Source organism: Varroa destructor, unplaced genomic scaffold, assembly GCF_002443255.2.
Source record: "Varroa destructor unplaced genomic scaffold, Vdes_3.0 BEIS01000001.1, whole genome shotgun sequence".
Classification (NCBI taxonomy): Eukaryota; Metazoa; Arthropoda; class Arachnida; order Mesostigmata; family Varroidae; genus Varroa; species Varroa destructor.
The window spans coordinates 71,958,806-71,977,579 of record NW_019211454.1 but is presented as its reverse complement, the minus strand read 5'-3'; the positions used below and the strand labels follow the sequence as shown (position 1 = coordinate 71,977,579).

The window sequence follows — 18,774 nt, the reverse complement described above, 5'->3', positions numbered from 1 at the left end:
GGCAGACTATGTTCTACACTGAATTGATCGCTACGTCCATAAACGAATCGTTTTATTTACCGACACGTGAAAGTACTACCATTAAAAATAACCTCTGGAGCCACTGGCCTCTTCTTTCAGCCCCTCCTTCGCTCTATTTAGGCGTCCCCATTACATTCCCCGATTGTCTTGCAGGAAAGTTACCATAGGCGCTTGACCACCCACCATCACGATGATTGACTGAGGCGATAGTGAGGGCTCTGGCGTTTGTAGGACAACAACCTGCTGCTGTAGAAGCAGCAGAAGAGCTTGCTGCTCAATGAGAATTGCGCCCAGCTGTCGTGCCCCCTATCACTTAAATAGGGAGATAGAAAAACGCCTTTTTTGTATTCTAGCAAGGTTTTCACGGTAAAAAAAACATGATTATCAACAAAGAACGAAGCGCTTTGTCAAATTTCTTACGTCCATTACGTGTAGGAAATATAAGAGGTATAGGCATGCCCACATCTAGTTACTCGTATTCGGATGACCCACCCACCAAGTAAGTATATTTATGGGAACTTTATTATGGGAACTTTATTATTTATTATGGGAACATTATTGTATTTCATCTATAGTTGTTAGTTTAGATCATCACCGTCGACTGAATTGAACACTCGTCAAGATGTTTCTCTAATTTGCGACCCAGTTCGGTTAGAATATGACCTATTAACCTCGGATAAGATAAGGCCGTCGTTAGGGTAAAAGTTTCAAACGAAAGTGCTATAGACTTACTCCGTGTTATTCAGACGTAAATAGTATTCACTAACGGTTTTTCAATGAATACATTTAGGCTTGAAAAATCTGCTATTAGATTTAAATTGATTCCATCTGGAAGCATACAAGTGGCTGCCTAAATTAGTTTGAATAACACAATAGTAACCGTAAAGTATGAAATAAGGTGTCCTGCATTGTACGAGGGTCGTACGATAAGACAATTAGGATTGTGCATACGAGACGATGCTACGGCATTCGCATTTGTGGTACTCTGCGGTGCCCAAGACTAACTATGAGCAGTTGGAAGATACACCGAGGCAAACGACATTACGTATTATGCATAGATTAACAGGAAACGTACCACTACCGATCAACTTGATCCTTCGCAATTTTTTTTTCTGAAATTCTCATGTTTAAAAGCTATCAGACCAAACTTAACGCATCCGAAAAAGTCTACATCCAGTTAGAGAAACAATAATAATAGTCAAGGATCAGCTAATTTGACCAGGTGCGGCAGAAATCAATGGCATAGGAATAGGTATAAAAAAAAGTGTCGGTAGATTTAGTTTTAATAACGACTCATATGGAGTAGATCCGATCAGCGAACTAAGGCTATTTCGCATTATCATGAAGCGTGGGGAAGACGTTTCTGATTGACATAAAATAAAGACAGATTTTCAACTCGGTGAAAACAGCGGTGACAGAGTTAGGGAACTGAGGACGCGATAACCCTAGGTTTGTTTTCAGTAGTAGAGTATGGCCCTAACGGTAAAAAAACTGGTACTAATCAAGCCTGAAATAAATTTTCGAAAGTAATTGTATAAGACTGCAACTAACCAGTACGAAACGGCAGACGACGTGGCCGTTTAAAAATTATTGGTCGACCCGCAGTAGAAATCTGAAGGATTTTGTTCGCAAGGCGCTGGTGATGTGATCCAGGCGATCGCTGTAATTATTGAGCTGAAGGAGTATTTCTGGAAGGAGATCATGGGAGCTTCTAAAAGAAGACTGGATGAATATGAAATACGTAGCTAGTAAACATAATTGCTAATGGTCCATGGCGATTCCACGAATCGGGCGTAACAGTTAAACCGCATGGAATTGAGCTAGCGATCTGCTGTGGGGAGTAGGCCCCCCTTCTTTGAATCAGCAACATAACGTGACACACGTTAACAAAGTATTTATTTACCGATCTATCATCCGTTTATTGCCTCTAGCATAGCTCAAAGCTTACCATTAAATCACGTATGAAATTTATATTTGATTTTTCCACTTTAGTTTTGGAATTAATTATTCATAGATATTTGACAGCAGTACCGGCGAATTTATTCGCTAAGCTAAGCTAAGCTAAGCTAAGCTAGCTATACCGATTGCTCTTCGTACTTACTTTTCTCATTAGCATACAAATCATATTGGCAAACGAAACAATTTTTCGTTGTTTCTAACTGAATTCCGTAATCTAACAAAGTACGTATGAACCTGAAGCCGTCTAATTGCACCTGTGATAGCTTCAATAAGTCGCCATAAAGTGACGCGATCCGTTGTTATGGTCACATCAGACTCCATAAATTGCCCCATATCTCACCGCAAATAGCCGCGCCCCTTCGTACGCCCACTATCGATGTTTTGAATAAACACCTGTAGTGTCCTGCTACTAGTGATGGTGGATTTCAGCGTTCGCGTACATTCGCTACCGGCGCGAGGCTGTCATGTTGGCTTGGAACTTGCCACTATCCAGATGACGCCCTAGAGACCCTTTTCTCCATCAATCAGCGCTAGGCCGCCACACGCGGATAGCAATACCACTATGGAGTTTTCTAGATATCTACACACACGTTCAGATGGATAGATCGCCAAAGTATCTGTCGTTAGCCAGCGTCGTGCGGGTCAAGTAATAGCGTATGAGTAAGCCTCGCCGTAGGTCGCTAACTTCGTTTAAACGAGGAAATGGCTGCGATAAAAAAGACGCTACCGGAACAACGGAATTGTGTTTAGTTAGTCACCTTGAGGAATGTGTAGAATCAAAAATATGGACCATCGTAGCTGGTGAAATTAATATTAAGCGCTGTTAGAGACCCTGTCTTGGGATCGCGCGTAATCTTTAATAGAAATCAAATTAGCTTCGGCTAGACCGATCTGTAGTCGATAATCGGGCTTGACTTCGAAGCTGCTTTTTTTAGTTATTATTTTTTTTTTATTAAACCCTAAATAACATATTTTCACGCATATGAACCAGAAAAAAATCAAGGAAATCAAAGAGAGCATCAATCCATTGTGCAAGCTTTGCGTTTGTACGTAACGTAACCTTTCAAAAACGATTTGAATCGATGTTTAAACGCATGATAGAATAATAGAAATATCGCAAGTTTGCACATAGCATATCTTTCCGACAGTCCAAGACAGCACCGTAAGCAACGTAGATTAATGTTGCCCATTTTTTTTCAGCCCACGAACCCATGTCATTTATGACCTGGTAAACGCGATCAGTTGGAACGGTACTTGCCAAAATTGAACGATTATTATACGTCTCCACGCGCATACAGAAACGAGGGATGTAGTTATGCCGCCATGACGTTACCTTGTACGTGTAATTTTAGGCCTAGATGATAATTTTATTAACGAACGCCAATTAGCCAGAGCAACACTTGGGTTTGTGGCGAAAGCTGAGGTCGTATGAAGCATTTTAACGAGCAAATTCAGATCAGACGATATTTGAGTTCGTGGTAGCGTATGAACCCTGAAGCGACGGGGTGGTTTATCGCGTTGTTCTAAATACGACGCAAAACATACGACAACAACTCTAATTTAGGTCGCTGCAAGCAATGCTATAATATCGACGATCAAATCACGCTATATGATCGTCGATCGATCAGATCATGCTGCCGCACGGCAAGAGTTTATCATTATAACCTTGTCGGTGCGTTAGTAATAAAGTATACCATCTATACGAAGACGTACATGGATGGATAGGCCGATTCAAGTGAGCATATCGAGCCGCAAACTACAAACCCTGAGAGATGACGGACCACGCACATCTAAGGCAATGGACGCGACCCAGGCTAGTATGTATACAGTGGGATTACATTTTTGTTTCCACCTATGAATCACAGTAACATGCGATATTGTCGGACAGCGCAAGGAAAACACGTCCTTCATTGTACATAATCGGCTATTATACGTGTATGTACATAGAAGTGAATATGTCATGTTGTGTCAGACAATCGATGTTCAGTTAAAATAGCAAAAACACAAAAGGGACGGGTTATACGATTGATATTTGAGTCGTTTTTAATTATGAGCCTTACAATAAGGACATCAACTATGTTCAGAAGCTATATTGAACTTTCAGAGCTTGTTTTTCTGAAAACAAACAGATCTGAGCGCAAGTTGGACCAACATTGGACCTTCTCGATGAAAACACTCTACGCATAACGTCTTGGTGACCCAACGAGTCCCATATAAATTTTCGACACACAAAAGATTACCTGCTACATGCGCTAGGTTATGACTTCCTTGTGTCCTACAACCTCATCCATGGATTAAGGCGTATGAGACTAAACTAATCTGAAGCTTGTTACAATCATACGTCCATTATACCCGTGCTATCGTTAAAAGCATATCATTAAAATTAAAACGCAAATCTTTTCGTCTGGGCTTACATTTTGCACCGCACACCAAAAAAAGAAGATAAGAACTTGGGGAGCGGGAGAAGAGTAATTGAAAACAAGATTTTGACAAAAATACATATTACGAGCAAACCTGTGACGTTACATAAAAACGGGTTTTTCTCTATGTATCATACGCTTTACTATATTTTAGGCTTAGACCGAAATTATTGGGTAAGAGATGTTTTGGCGCCCTCTAAAAGCTTAATAGACGCCTCTTCGATGGAGAACGTGCAAGTGGCACGGAAGTAGCATATTAATGTGTAAATAAACAAGTCTTTAAAACTATTCTCGGTGTAACATCGATAGCTTAATAACAATTTGCCATCGCTGACACTCACCTGCTCTAAAGCAGAATTTTATCTCGAACTTCCTTAAATAGACCTGCCCAGTCAAAAAGTGACTATGACCACCTTAGCTTCGCACAATCGACTTTTAAAGAAAAAAGTTCTTGTAAAATCTATGCACAGTCAAATAGGATTTCACGTTGGCATAAAGATCCTACATTTTTTTAAACTTAAAAAACCGAATAATTATATAGATCTGCACATGTGTGCAACTGTGGTTGGTTGTGTTGATCTCTTCGAAACTTCGAATGAGATGCAACGTTGTTCATACATATAGTACTTTTCCTTCTTTTTCAATTAACTTTTTTTTTTTTGAGAAATTGTTTCCCCGTGTCAGTATTCACAATCTACTTGTTTGTGGTTGGGCGTGAACGTTGCTTCTGGCACGCGGCATACCGTCGTATCGACTTTGAAAAACTTCAATGAACGTCACACCCGGAGCGCCTTCGCGATATCCTGTGAAGTCAAGTTAGAATTACGCATTCATGGGGCAAGTCTTCCGCTGTTTTCTCGTGTCGTCTTTTCAAGGTAGCCCATGGCGAAGTGATCCTGCAGATGATTTTTTACTATTTATTCACGGCTGTTAGTGGCAGCAGAGGCACACGAAATGACGACAGCGCTAGCGAGGTGTTACGAGCTTCAGAGATGCAAAACAGGAGCCGTGCAAAGGGAAGCAAATGAAGTGGGCTGACCCAGGTGCGGGTGGGTCCCCCCGAGTCGACAGCAGCAGCAGCATCTAGAGGATGCAACCATCGTTTGACTCGTCGCGCCGCTCAAGAAAGACGTTAAGTTAGCAGACACCGTAGGAGACGCTTGCGGCGCGAGGGCGTTTCGAGCGGAAGCGGTAACACCACACGGCGACAAGTAACATTCATAACCAACAAGCGACGCTTATATTCAGCGCACAGTATACAAACGGACGTCTCATGTCTAGCCATGTACACGGCAACCAAATAGCAATATATATGCATGCAATTACAACTGTATGAAAGCTGAGTGAGGTCGGATTTGGGGCAACTAGCCCTGTTGCTCTGGTTGCAAGTCTCTGAAACCCATTTTTGGCCAATGCCATTACTATCCGTGGATGCTTCTGCTAGGAGCCACCGATTACGACGATGTCGACGATCGTTACTCCTATAAATACAACGATGACTACTTCAAGCACCCGCGTGGATATATACTATTAGCTTTTTTCGCCTCATCGTTTTAGGTGGGGGTTTATACGTATTACGAATTTTACGCGCCGATCTTACGGACATCGGCTGATAATGTGGATGTAGACTAACTGATGATCAAGAACGTGATGACACGGTACTGACTGAAGAGACTTTAATTGCAGCTGCAATAAAAATCCATTGTGATTCTCGACGCTGACTTCATAAGATTCTTGTGGCGCTGCATTGAGCGGTGGAAACGTGTGGCCTTTCGTATGACCTATTTACCACTAAATCTGTAAAAGAAGAATAAAGCTGATACGCATAGTAACTGAGATATTAATCAAAGCTTATCTTATCATACCCTTAATAGCCTATAGTGATAAAGGATCTTGAAATCGTTACACGTTTGCTGTACATGTTTAAACACGAATACAGATAATCTCGCATTGTTGGAGCTGCGAAATACCATGCTCACCTTGTTTACCACCTTACGATGTTTCCATGTGTCCATCCGCACCTCACATTACGTGCTGTGTAGTAAAAACGTAAAATCAGTAAATATCGCATATTCTTCCCTAGGTAGCTGTTGCAATGTAAAGGTATAACCGGTATAACCGCTTCGCTTTCCGGAGTTTCTGGGAACGAATTATTACGGAATTACTTTGGATCATCAATCGTGCTTCGGCCTCCTCTATATATGCACATACCTATCTGCCTTAGAGGGTCGGAGGGTGCTGCTTTAATGCTTAGCGTTTGTGTAGAACGGATGCGAGTCATACGTTCGGAACCGTAGCGCTTCTGCTGATAGTACTGATTTTATTTGCTCTCCTGTACTCCATTACTTGTCGATTATTTCAACAGCTTTGATCTGACAACAAAAGAGGCTACGCCATACGTATTGGCCGGACCATCCTCATCGGCTTCTGTCTGAAAACTATTGGCAATGAACATAGCTAAATGGCAGGGAGTAAGTTTTTCTATATAAATGTAGGTACGAATCGCTATTGATATGTGCCATACGCAGGCGAAATATGAAATTGCTTGACGGCGTTTAACGCGCTACCATTAGGTGTATAGGAGATTGTCAGCAAACATGTAATGATGAAAATAGATATTTCCTTTGCTGATACCTCTTCGGTACTCTTGACGAAATTCTCAAGTAGCCAATAAGTCCAATTGAAATCATGATTTTCGATAAGAGACAATATGTTTAATTTCTAATTTGTTTTGTCACATTGTAGAATAGTTGAAATCGTTCTAAACCTAAAAAGGTATGCTCTAGGCAAAAGTTAACTTGTTTGATCTGACCTTGATAAATATTTTACACTAATATATTTTAAGTTAGTTTTTCATTAGCTGTTCTGCAAGAACAGCTACAAAATAAATTGCAGAAGTATTTAGGTCATTACCTCGACCAGCACTGTTTCTTATTGATAAACATCATTAGAATTTGCGTCATCGCCATAAAGAGTTGATGTTTTTGAAATGTTTCGCGTAACGACTGCTACCCAGGAGCCAAATAATCTATAAGATAACTCGTCCCTTGTGCCAGTATTGTACCTAATACCTATCAATTGTAATGGGGTATTCTTGCCGTCACTTTCATGGTCCTGAAAACACCACCATTATGGGAGGTTTCTCTTCAGACTACATAGTCACCTTATATGTTCACATATTTATGAAAATATCTTTGGAAACGTCGCAATAAAATCTATATACTGCTTTAATTTCACAATCTGGCATGTTGCAGGCAAAAAAAAAGCTAGAGACGCATTGCTTGATAGTCTGAGTTAGTTACTTAGAATCATTTTTTCCACTGTCAGCTTTATTACGTTTCACTTCCTCTCTATATAAACGACTGTCAAGACTTGAGAGTCGTCAAGAGACATTGTCCCACGTCGTATGTCAAAGGTCAGCTATATTAATAAATAGTCGTAAACTGTGTATATGTTTCAGAGGCATCGGGCTAGGAATTATGGCGTCTGGCCTTTTTTGCCAAGCATTATTAAGCCTTTTTTTCTTCAATTTTCTCTAGCTGATCTGCTTTTTGAAACTACCTTAGGTTGCCACTTCCAGTCCTACCACGCACACAAGTGAATCGGTATATAATATTTAAGCAAAGGTAATGTTTCTATTTGTGAAACGTGTGTTGGTCTAAAGCTCTCTCTCTCTTTCGGGTGTATCCCGCTGGCAGCCTGTAATTTTCGCTATTTTTTGAAGTCTCTATACAAGATTACGAAACCACAGAAGCTTAGCTCTCAACTACTGTCTTCTATCGTACCCACGTCCCCCCGAAAATACTCTAATTGATTTCAAATGACCTGTCTTTGTTTGTCTATTGCTCAATTGTGGCACACTCTTTTAGCCACGGACTTCTACCCGTAATTGTTTTGAAATGTAGGATTGTTTAAGTGGCCTTTCGAAGTATTTCGACGTATTCCAGTGTACCTCACACTCAACTAAGCGCAGGCGTGGCATTAGCGTACCCTTAACATTTAAATGATATTTTATATGTAGTATATATCCTATAGAGGATTTCGGCTAGTAGGGCGCTTGTATTCTCGTAGAAATTTCACAGATATGGTACAAAGAGACTTCTGTTTCAATCTGACGTCCATTTTGGTTAGACGGAACAGAAGATTCAATGATTAACGACATTGGCGACCGAATCAAAGAGTCCTTGTAAATTTAAAAGGTCTATAGAGAAAATTACAGAGTTCTCTTGCAGAAGCCTTACCTTCAGCTAAAGATCCGATATGGAGCCGAATTGTTAACTAAAATCCTAATTAATTGTTAGTATAACATTTTGTAGGGCGTGGTGTGTAGGGACCGTTTGCGAAGTTGAGGCACTGTAGGATTTATTTTTACTTAAATTATTGTCAAGCGTAATTAAGTTGATTGGTCGCGTAAGAGCTGCAGTATATTTCTGAAGCGATATAACTTGTATGTTTGATAAAAACGCCAGAATCCTTTGTGTCCCCCGTGTATATCATAATCGAGGCAAGACATAAGCAATAGCCAACATATTATAAAATACTACCGCTTGCCCGAAATCTTTTTCAATAAAGAAACGAATTTTACTGCTATTTAGCTATTGCCCGATTCTTTATATATCATGTGGCCGCACAATGGCATCCTTATTTGAAATGCTGACCACTAATTCTGGAATGATCAATTTTAGATTCATTTAAAACAAACCCTTATTCAGCACATCCATACAAATATGGGATAAAAAACCATCTTTTTATTAGCACACATTTTTTGATACGTAAAAATACCATAACGGCTACGTTGAACTTGACCTTCGGTGTGTATGATTAGTCATCAAATATAAAATTGTAATGGTTCACTATGGAGCTTGATCTTTTTTTTTTTAGATTTACTAGTCAATTACAAATTGAAGTAAGATATATGCGAGTTTTGTATCGAGAGATCCAATAGACCCGCCCTTTTTTTTTTTTCTATTGCTTTCCTCAGGATAGCCTTCTTTGGTTCTATTCTTTAATATTTGTATTCATTACTGATGTTGTTCAATTCAGGTAGTCTTGTACAGCTCTGCAATACGTCGGGTATCTTTTCCGACGCTCGATCTCATCACTTCTGTAATATATCCAAGCGTTCGGCGTATGTCGCTTGCATGCTAGGTACAAAGGCTTATAGGCGATTATCACAGGATGTACCCAAGCGTGATACTGCGTTCTGATTGCTAGCGAGCGGTCAACAGCTCACCGCCTATTTCATCCCAGGTTGGTTCGGCGCCACTTGGCCTTAGCCCAGTAATAATTCTGTTTTCCTGTTTATCTTCTGCCATGGACCTATTCACACATGGTCCTGCTTAGGCTCATGCTGCTGCCACTACTCAGGCTTTTCGTGGTGAAGCCTAATCCGCTTAACTGTTTTCCTCGACTTGCTCATACGAAATGAATGCTCCTCTTAAGAAGTAGTTTGATAAAAATTACCCTTCGGTATACTTACACAACTTATTATTATACGACAAACGAACAAAAGAACAGGAGACAGTACATCAATAATTTTCGATTGGGCATGAACCAAAGCACGTATTTCGTTCGTACGCATATGGCCTCGACTAAAGGGCCATCTTTCATGCCAGAACTGTGTTATTTGAGTTTTTTTCTTGTGGAATCTATAACGCCTAATAATATTAACGCATTGTGTCATCTTGTAAGTTGAATTTATATGGCCTAACCTTACCTAGAAGGGCCTATGTAGACTGAACCGTATGCTGCAGGTTTATTTGTTTCAATGAAAGGAAGATAATAAGCAATTATTTGCTCACACTAAGTAAAGTTCGATTTAATTATTATTATTACGTTACGTCAGCCTTGATTTGACCCCTGTTCAGTCGTTGCCCTTATGTTATGTTCATGCCGAAATCTGGAAATTGAGGTTAGACATTGGTAGCAGTGAAAAAAATAATTCAATGAGTTAACCTGGCAGAAGTATCTAAAACGTCCGGATTCAAGTTTAGGCTATAAAGTTGAAAGAAGATTATCTGATCCAAAATGAGTCTACAATATCGGTTCTGAAGCTTAAAATATAATAAGACATGGTTGAATACCTTGCAATATTCATATTTCAGAACTAGGCATATTGTATATATATATATATATATATATATATATATATATATATAGTATCTAAAATCGGCTAGTTATCATACGCCTTCTCGGATATGGGCCGTCTCGATTCGAACCTTTCATATTACCTCTGTAACTGCACAGCATGTAAAAGTAGTTCCATTTCTAGCAATAGGTAACAGTGACCTGACGAGCTGGGTTCGACTTTCTAATGTTTACTACCTCTTTTACTCAGCGCTTTAATCATATGCATGCGCCTATTGCGCCCCTAGCCTTCGAGTATCCATCCTAAGGAATGACGTAATTGCTCAACCTCTATTTGGCGTAATAGTAACTTTCCGCAACATTAATCTATGTCATCAGCATACCCCTAGTTATTTCTTAACGACAAGGCGGAATAGAGATCAACAACACTCAAAATAGAGACGCTTTACCTCGTCGCTCATAAACTGTGTGTGCAAATCGTCAAAGGCTGAACGCTCTCGCCGACATGTCCAATGCGTCACTACAAGGTAAATTAATTAACCTCTTACGTGAAAGGTGCTGCTGCTGTACACTAGTAGAGATTATCGAAAGCTATGGGAAAGACTTATAGTGTATAGGCTTATGCTTGAAGTAAGTTCTCTCGTAAACAGTTTATATCGACAAAATCATAGATAATACTATTTTCCTTTCATAAGACGTTACTCCCGTTTTGTTCGGGGTCATTGCTATCCTTCGAAGACTTCGACGATTCTGAACCGTGTACGGCATGCCACTACGAAACCAATGAATAATCTCAAATGAGCTCTTCGTCTAACACGGGGCAGATGTGCAATGTAACACATGGCTTGAACGTTCGTATCGTAGGGTCAAGCATAGAGACTTTGTCTCCCATACAGACGGCATAGGCAGCGACATTTAAAAATATAAAGTAACCTGAGCTTTATAATGAGCCGTTGACGAAGATAAGATAAAGGTTTGATTTCAAACAGCTACGTGGGGCCGCGTGTGCGCAGAATTGAAGATATAATTGGAAGATGGCTGTTTTCCTTACTAAATGTGTTCTGTTTACTGATACTGTGATAGCATACGCTTATAGGGGTCTGGAACAACCCGTCTTACAACATGCATACCAATTTTAAGATGATACACAAAAAGCAGTTGATTAGATTATCTCTTAATAAATATAAGAATGAGGTATTTACAGGGCTTCGAAGCAGCCTGTCGTATAACAGCCGTTCGATCAACTAGTGCCCATTCAGTAATGTTAGCTTGGTGCTGAAAGATCGCCGTAAATGATGTAACCCCTGAACGCTAAAAAAGTGCAAACTAAAGTTTACGTAAAAATACGTTTACGACATGCAGATGTTGCCTTCCGCCCTAGCATAGACCATGCTGTTTGGACTTGATATAATGGCTTGCCAACACATACAGAGACCGTGCTTGCTTCGGTAACAGCTGAACTAATACATGCAGAAGATTCGTGTTGTTTGTTTGGTAAGTTGCGTATGAATGAAAGCGTACATTTGAATGAGATGTTTTGCATGTATCAACAAAAGCCTGTCTATGTGTACTCTATCTAGCTTTTATTGGATTCCGTTATGGCCCCAATTCGTGAGCTAAGATCCCTTCTTATAATTTACTAAAAACTTGCTAGTAAAAATCATAAGCTAAGTTATATTGGCATGCTTAAACCTACTGACGTATCGCTTAGGCATGTCAAATTTTAATTATTAAAACAAATCAGAACCTGTAAAAGACGGAGAAGAATTATTAGAGATAGCTTCTCGATTTTTTTCGTACAATTTCGAACCCTCTCAGATCTGATCTCTGCTATGAATTCAGCTGTCCTTGTACCCTTCGTAGGCTATATTTAGAAATTGGCAATGCCCTTAAGTGTCGAAATCAAGCGATCGAAAACGGACTAATAACAATCATTTTGGTGGGAATTTAACCGGCGCGAAAATACTGAACAAATAGCTGATCCTTGTTTATGATCTAATGACAAAGCTGCGCGCTACTACAAACAGCCCACCGAAAGATGTTCCAAATCATAAATCAGAATGTTTAGCTTTATTATCTCGAGTTTTATATTTTCGTACGGTACTTCGTTCCAATTGCACCTAGTGCGCATTATTTCCAATTTCTATGAAACAATTATTAGGTATATATGGGTTTTAGGCATAATTTTCATTTTGAATTTAAATAAGAAAGACATTATTATACTAGGACAGCTGTATTAGGAAGTTGTATGCAAGGTAGGCGACTTCGTGAAGTTCCACACCGCATAATATAACATTGGAGCACAACAGTGAATACTGGGTGCCATAAACAGTGAAGACCAGGCCTTGTCTGTACTGTACGAATTTATCGAGGTGCAACGGACGGCGATAATTGGAATCAGGAAGTCGAACTGCCTTTATAGCTATGGGCAAGCCTTGGTCAAAGCATTATTTCTTTACTGGCTATAGCTATCCTTCGTCTAACGAATTTCAACAGCTATTAACGTTTTTACTAGTGGCACAGTTATGAAAAAAGAAGATGCAGCGAACTATTAATAATGATATTAAAACCACAAAGACCTCGAAGGATGTGGCATTGTTATCTAACGGCTAAACCGTTCTTCTGGCAGCGAGAAGTTTACGAAAGGATATCCATACTGCGCCTGGTAACCTCAGGAGTCAACATCTTCAAGATTTGGTCGCTTGACTACTCCAATAAAAAGCTTTGGACTTTTCATTAGCTGTAGGCTGTAGGCTGAAACTACCGTACAATAGACCGAAAGACTGTCATTTATTATGCTTCTGGTGGGGAAAGCTAATTGACGAGCACAGCTTTTCTCTGACAGCAAAGAATTAGAAGCAACGAATTGGAAATAGGTCGCTATATCCGTGATCCGCTATTGGCAGACAGATCAGTGCGGCACATAAACAGTCTGACTACTTGAATTTAGGTTAAAGGACGGGTATTACAAATACTGGCGTTCGGATTCGATCAGCCAGGGCTACGTTACGATTTCTTCAGATCTAACGAACCGCTAAACAGGCAAAGAAGAGCTCAACCACCACGCAACCGTTATGTATGGTCCTCAAATGGATGTTAGTTTATAAAATTAGCGATTTCACACCTTAAACAAGCAAACTTCCAAATGTAGATTCTATCTGTGTACCCTGAACTTTACAAGAGTACGTAATGCAGCATCAGCCTACAAATATCCTTTATTAGGCCATCTCGAGAAAGATTTATCCTTGCAGCTGACCTCGCTGTTTTAAAGCTCAATGGAAGAGAGTACTGTTACTACTGCTACTATTACGGCCTTAATGGAAGAACGTAAATCAAACAGGGACAATTGTCCTGATACGCCAGTGAGGAAACAAAATGGGTAAGGTTATGGCGAACGACGCTAATAATCTATCAAATGTATGCCGTTTTCTACTGTGATTAATTTTATGATGTCGGGAACCTATTTATATATCGTAATTAACATACGGACTATGGACTTTGATATTTGGTTGAACTACTTACATAGTTAACGAATGGTCGATGTACGTACCGCATTCATCCAACATGTTCTAAATATTGGGCTCGACATAAACTTTTAACAAACAGCCGCAGAAACAAAACAATAATAATAATGTCTAACGATACTTTAAGAAACAGCCTTAACTCCTTATTCTTCAAAAGAACAATGATACATTATAGATCTATTTCTTTACGAAAGGGAAGTGGATTTTGCAAACGAAAGATAATTTGTAGAATTGGGGGGTAAAAATGATTGGCCCCTCGCAGAAGTGCTACCTGAAGTGGTGAACCTCACGCTGTTTGCAGGATAAAAAATTGAGATCATTTACAGCGGTGTTATACTGTGGTTATGTTGTTTGTCGAGTACTCAGGCAGATAAGTCTTCAAAAAATCACTGTGTGTAATTAAGCTTTCGTTGGATTTTAAGCTATTACACATCATCCCCACCGTGAAAATTGCAGATAATGGCATCAAATTTGTCTGCTGTGTGAACCAGCTGACCGTTATAGGCTGTCTTTTATAGGAACATTGCGTAAAATTCCATGTGATGGTGTTTAGTTGATTTTTGCTCGGTCATTCCCCAGATCAGTCACTATAAAAGATTGATTGTAAGAGACCGCACTTCATCCTTCTTACAAAACCGTTACGTTATTAACCGTTATCATAAAGTTATTTCACACACAAACAAATCCGATTCGCATAGGTGGCACTGAGCGCTTGAAGAACTAGGGAAAAGACGATCAGAGGAATAGCTAATAAAGATGTTCGTATGCAACTTTTCTTCGCCATCAGACATTTGCATTAATATGTTCTTATATATTATTATTATTATTATTTGTAAGAGTTCATATTTTATGAGTGGTAAACACAAATGAGTCCTGCGGGAAAAAAGCTAAGACGATGCTGTTGATTGTACAAGATTCCACATAACCTACATTGAAATCAACGTAAAGCAAGCTAATCCTCCGCCTGATAATGTAGACCGCCGAAACTCCAAAGCTTTCTAATCCTCCAAATGGTTGTATTAATTGCATTCGCAAAATCTCGAAGATATAGAGAGGTCAGGTTTGTACATATCATACACCAGATTATTGACTCTTGAGTTCCCTCTCTTGTAGTGAAAGGCGTCCGCCGCTCACTACAAGAGAGGGAACTTAGATTATTATTGGGATACTGAGGGTTATTGAGTCTGAACCCCGCGGTAATTCATTAATGCGTAATGAGAAAAAATGTAGTTTGAAGAGGCAGTCGCAAGACGATTTTATGTGCCTTATTTGATGCTCGCTTGGGGTTTGTCTAAATTATTTATATAATTACGGATAAAATTGGCACGAAAACTCTTCGTCTGGCGGGGAGGAAGTGAAAAAAAAAAAATCTTTTTTGAAAGTCCGCATCGAAAGTTATCGAGTAGTTTGTCATAAAATCAGTGCCTATTATACCAATAGAAAGGTTTGCACTTTCCCTATACTGACTAACTGATATTTCTTCTTGTCAACAACGATATCAGGGGAGATTTTGCCAATTAATAGTCTGATCTGCGTCTGCACTGAAGTGAATAGTTGGAAAGCAAAAAAACCGTGTGCAATTGCCATGTATCATAATTATTGGGCGCCAGTGCAAAGGTTTGCACCTGGGTCCTGTGGCCCTTGTCATTCGTATCATCCGAATCAGCCACTCCGTGGAGGACTGTCATGGAGTTTCATTCCAACAATGTTAGCTTCCCTTGGAGCAATAGGGTACCTCTTATTGGCACCTCAAAATACTGACCTCGTTGACGGTGGCTTCAGGGACATCAATATACCAAACGCACACAATCCGGAATTTTATGATCGGAATCCAAAAGCCTATGGAGCAAATCATCCTAACGTTTACAATCTGCACCATTATGCTGGATACAATCCAGGCGCTAATTGGCCAGGTTACTTCAACAGCTAGAACCCAAGCTAGATCAGCGTGGACCAAATTACCAAAAAAAAAATTACCAAAGTGTCTACGAACTAAAATAAAATCATCATTAAAGTGATGTAAACGACAATACGTTTCCTCGGTTGCTATGCCAAAAATGTGGTCAGCTACCGCATAGTAATTGTGTTAAACTAAATTAGCATGTATATTTAGCACATAACCTTACGAAGCTAAAAAGTCCCTGCATTATGGCTTCTGTTCCATTGAGTAGTACCACAAAATCCATGTTGTACACCAGGCGGCGTTGTCGTATGGACAGTTGGTAATGTAATAACAGGTGCATAAGCAATATCTACCTGTTCTTGATTTGGATCTTCTTTAATCGTGTCGGTCTGTTCTTACCGCATGATTAGGTCGTTGAAATCAAGTCTTACGTGTAGTGTAGCAAAGGAGGCTTGACCCGCCTAGAAGGTTTAGCTGAAGTCCGACTTGCTGGACGTACTCCGATGCGTCTCCGACAGACCAATTAAACGGTACGTTCCTTTGCCATGCGAAAATTTAGACCTGCGATGGTCCCATGTTCATGCCAGCTATGGCTACGGACTCAAAAAGATAATAGTTGTTTTCTAGGTAAATGCCATTGTGTCCTTGAATCGAGTAACAAAGTCAAATGACGACATCTGCATTAATAGCACTAACCCATTTTCATACATTGAGCAGGATGTAGCCTTTATCATTACAATGTTAACACTGTTATTAATCATAACGCTAAATTTTTAGCGGAAAAGTAAAAAAAAAAACAGTTTAAAAAAATATGGTAATCTTCAGGGCATACGGAGCGTTACTTCAATGCTCGACTTCGTATGAATTTTCGTTAAAAATTGGTTTTTGATTACCATAATGAAAATAATAATATGAATTTAACAGATTGTTAGGTGTTTTCAATCGTTAACATATCAACTATGTTTCGGAGCAACGCATAACACCCCGTTTCAAAAGGACTTTGCATTGCCACGGGTGCTTCTAGGTTTATATGGCTTTTCAGGTAAGGGAAGTCCATTGAGTTCCACGACAGCGATGCAGCAGGGTAGACTAAGCTACAGCCAGTACCAGCAAAGTACTTGGATCAGATAGTTGCAGGGGCCCTACGGCAAAATGTACGAACAGCTAGAGTAACAGAATGGTCGCTTTTTGTCATGATAAGGGCCTTACAGACGTGGTCGTCGTATTTCTGTATCCCTTTCCAAAAATGACTGCTTCAATGGGTTGTCCATAAAAAGAATCTTAGCCAATAATATATCGATATTTTTTACTGCTATAGTTATTAAATGATAGGGTAATATCGTTAGCTAAACCGTATTTAGGCAGACTTTTAGGCGATTAGTATATCTCTGAAGTCAGCTAAAGGCCGGAAATCCTTTAGCTCCGTCGTTGGAGATTTGGTTTACCTATATCAGATTGTGACGCAGTTTCTTTGAATGCTAAGGCGGATCGGTTTTTCTGATCTCTCATTATTTATTCAAAAGCTACCGTATATCAGATCAGACACAGAGTTACAAAATATATATATATTGACTTGTCGAAAAAGTGTTTATTCATTTTCTAGGTAGACGACCTTAAAGTCAGGTAGCACGAGTCGCAGCGGGTCAGACAGGGTGCCTTGAGAATAAGCATCACTCCGGAAAAAAATCGCTATATTCTATAATATAATTACGATAAAGGCACAAATGAAGCCCAGATCCATAGAAAATTTGTGTTCCTTATGACTAAGATCTCTTCTCAGAGGAAATAGCCCAAAAATGGCTTTGCTCCGAAAATTTCAATTAAGGAGATTTTTATGTGAAAGGTGCTTCCCGCACTAGTCGACTAAATACGGAAAAAGTTGACGAAATCACTAAGAAGTAATACAAAAGTTGAACAAGACAGATGTGTGGTTAGCCATGATATGGTCAAGGAATAGGGGGTCCACCACTGTACAGTTTTAAACAACGTGAGGAGGGTCGCTACAAAGAAAAACTTAATGTTTGGCTGCCATATGAATTCCCGTCGCAGCAGAATTTACTCGATCGTATTTCTGTCTGTGAAACTTTACAGAAATGCAACCCAGTAAAGCTATTTTTAACCCGGTTGATTATAGGGTTATATAGGTAAGTATACCATCAGGACAATGGTAGCTCACATACGTCTGTGGCCACTCGGCAACAATTAAGGACACTTCGATAGAAAACTTTAACGTAGTCTTTCTGTATCCGGATCTTGCACCATCGGACTTTCATCTGTTTCGGTCTCTGCGGAATTCCTTTAATTGTATTAATTTAATTTCAATAGAGGAATGCAAACATTAATTTTTCGATTGAAAACTACGGAGTCTCTACTGTAATGGAGTTCGGGCTTCGCCAGAAAAATGGCAGAAGGCCATTGATCAAAATGGCGCATCTGCAGTTTAGCAATAATATTTTTCTTTCAATCTTGGCTTAAAAACAAGAGCTACTTTTTTCCGTATATATATATATATATATATTCCTGCACTGATCAAAACCTAGAGTAACCGAAAATTTCACCCAGATTTGAAGGGCTGAAGCTCTTAGCACTAGAAGATTTAAGTCTCAGTTTTGATAAGCCATCAGATTAGTTCTACCGAACCATCAGAATGCAGCTTTGAGTTCCCTCCTCTGAAATGTAAATCTAAATTATGTTACAACCTTTATCGAACCTAGTACCGCTGTACTTTCTGCATTTATGCGCGTCACTAGGACAATGGCGGACAATTTTAAGAAGATCAAGAGATCGCAAGTGAGGTAATGCGACAATAATACGGTCCATATATTAAACTCGATCAGATACTTTAGATGATTTACAACAG

The 18,774-nt window shown here is 39.6% G+C and overlaps 1 long non-coding RNA gene across 1 annotated transcript; it reads left to right on the top strand.

Moving 5' to 3' along the window:
• The first annotated feature begins 378 nt into the window (after nt 1–378).
• LOC111249191 (uncharacterized) lies at nt 379–6,210 on the top strand. Its single transcript, XR_002672825.2, has 3 exons — nt 379–520; nt 3,181–3,797; nt 5,065–6,210. It is a non-coding gene; the product is annotated as an uncharacterized LOC111249191 (long non-coding RNA).
• Nucleotides 6,211–18,774: the final 12,564 nt, after the last annotated feature.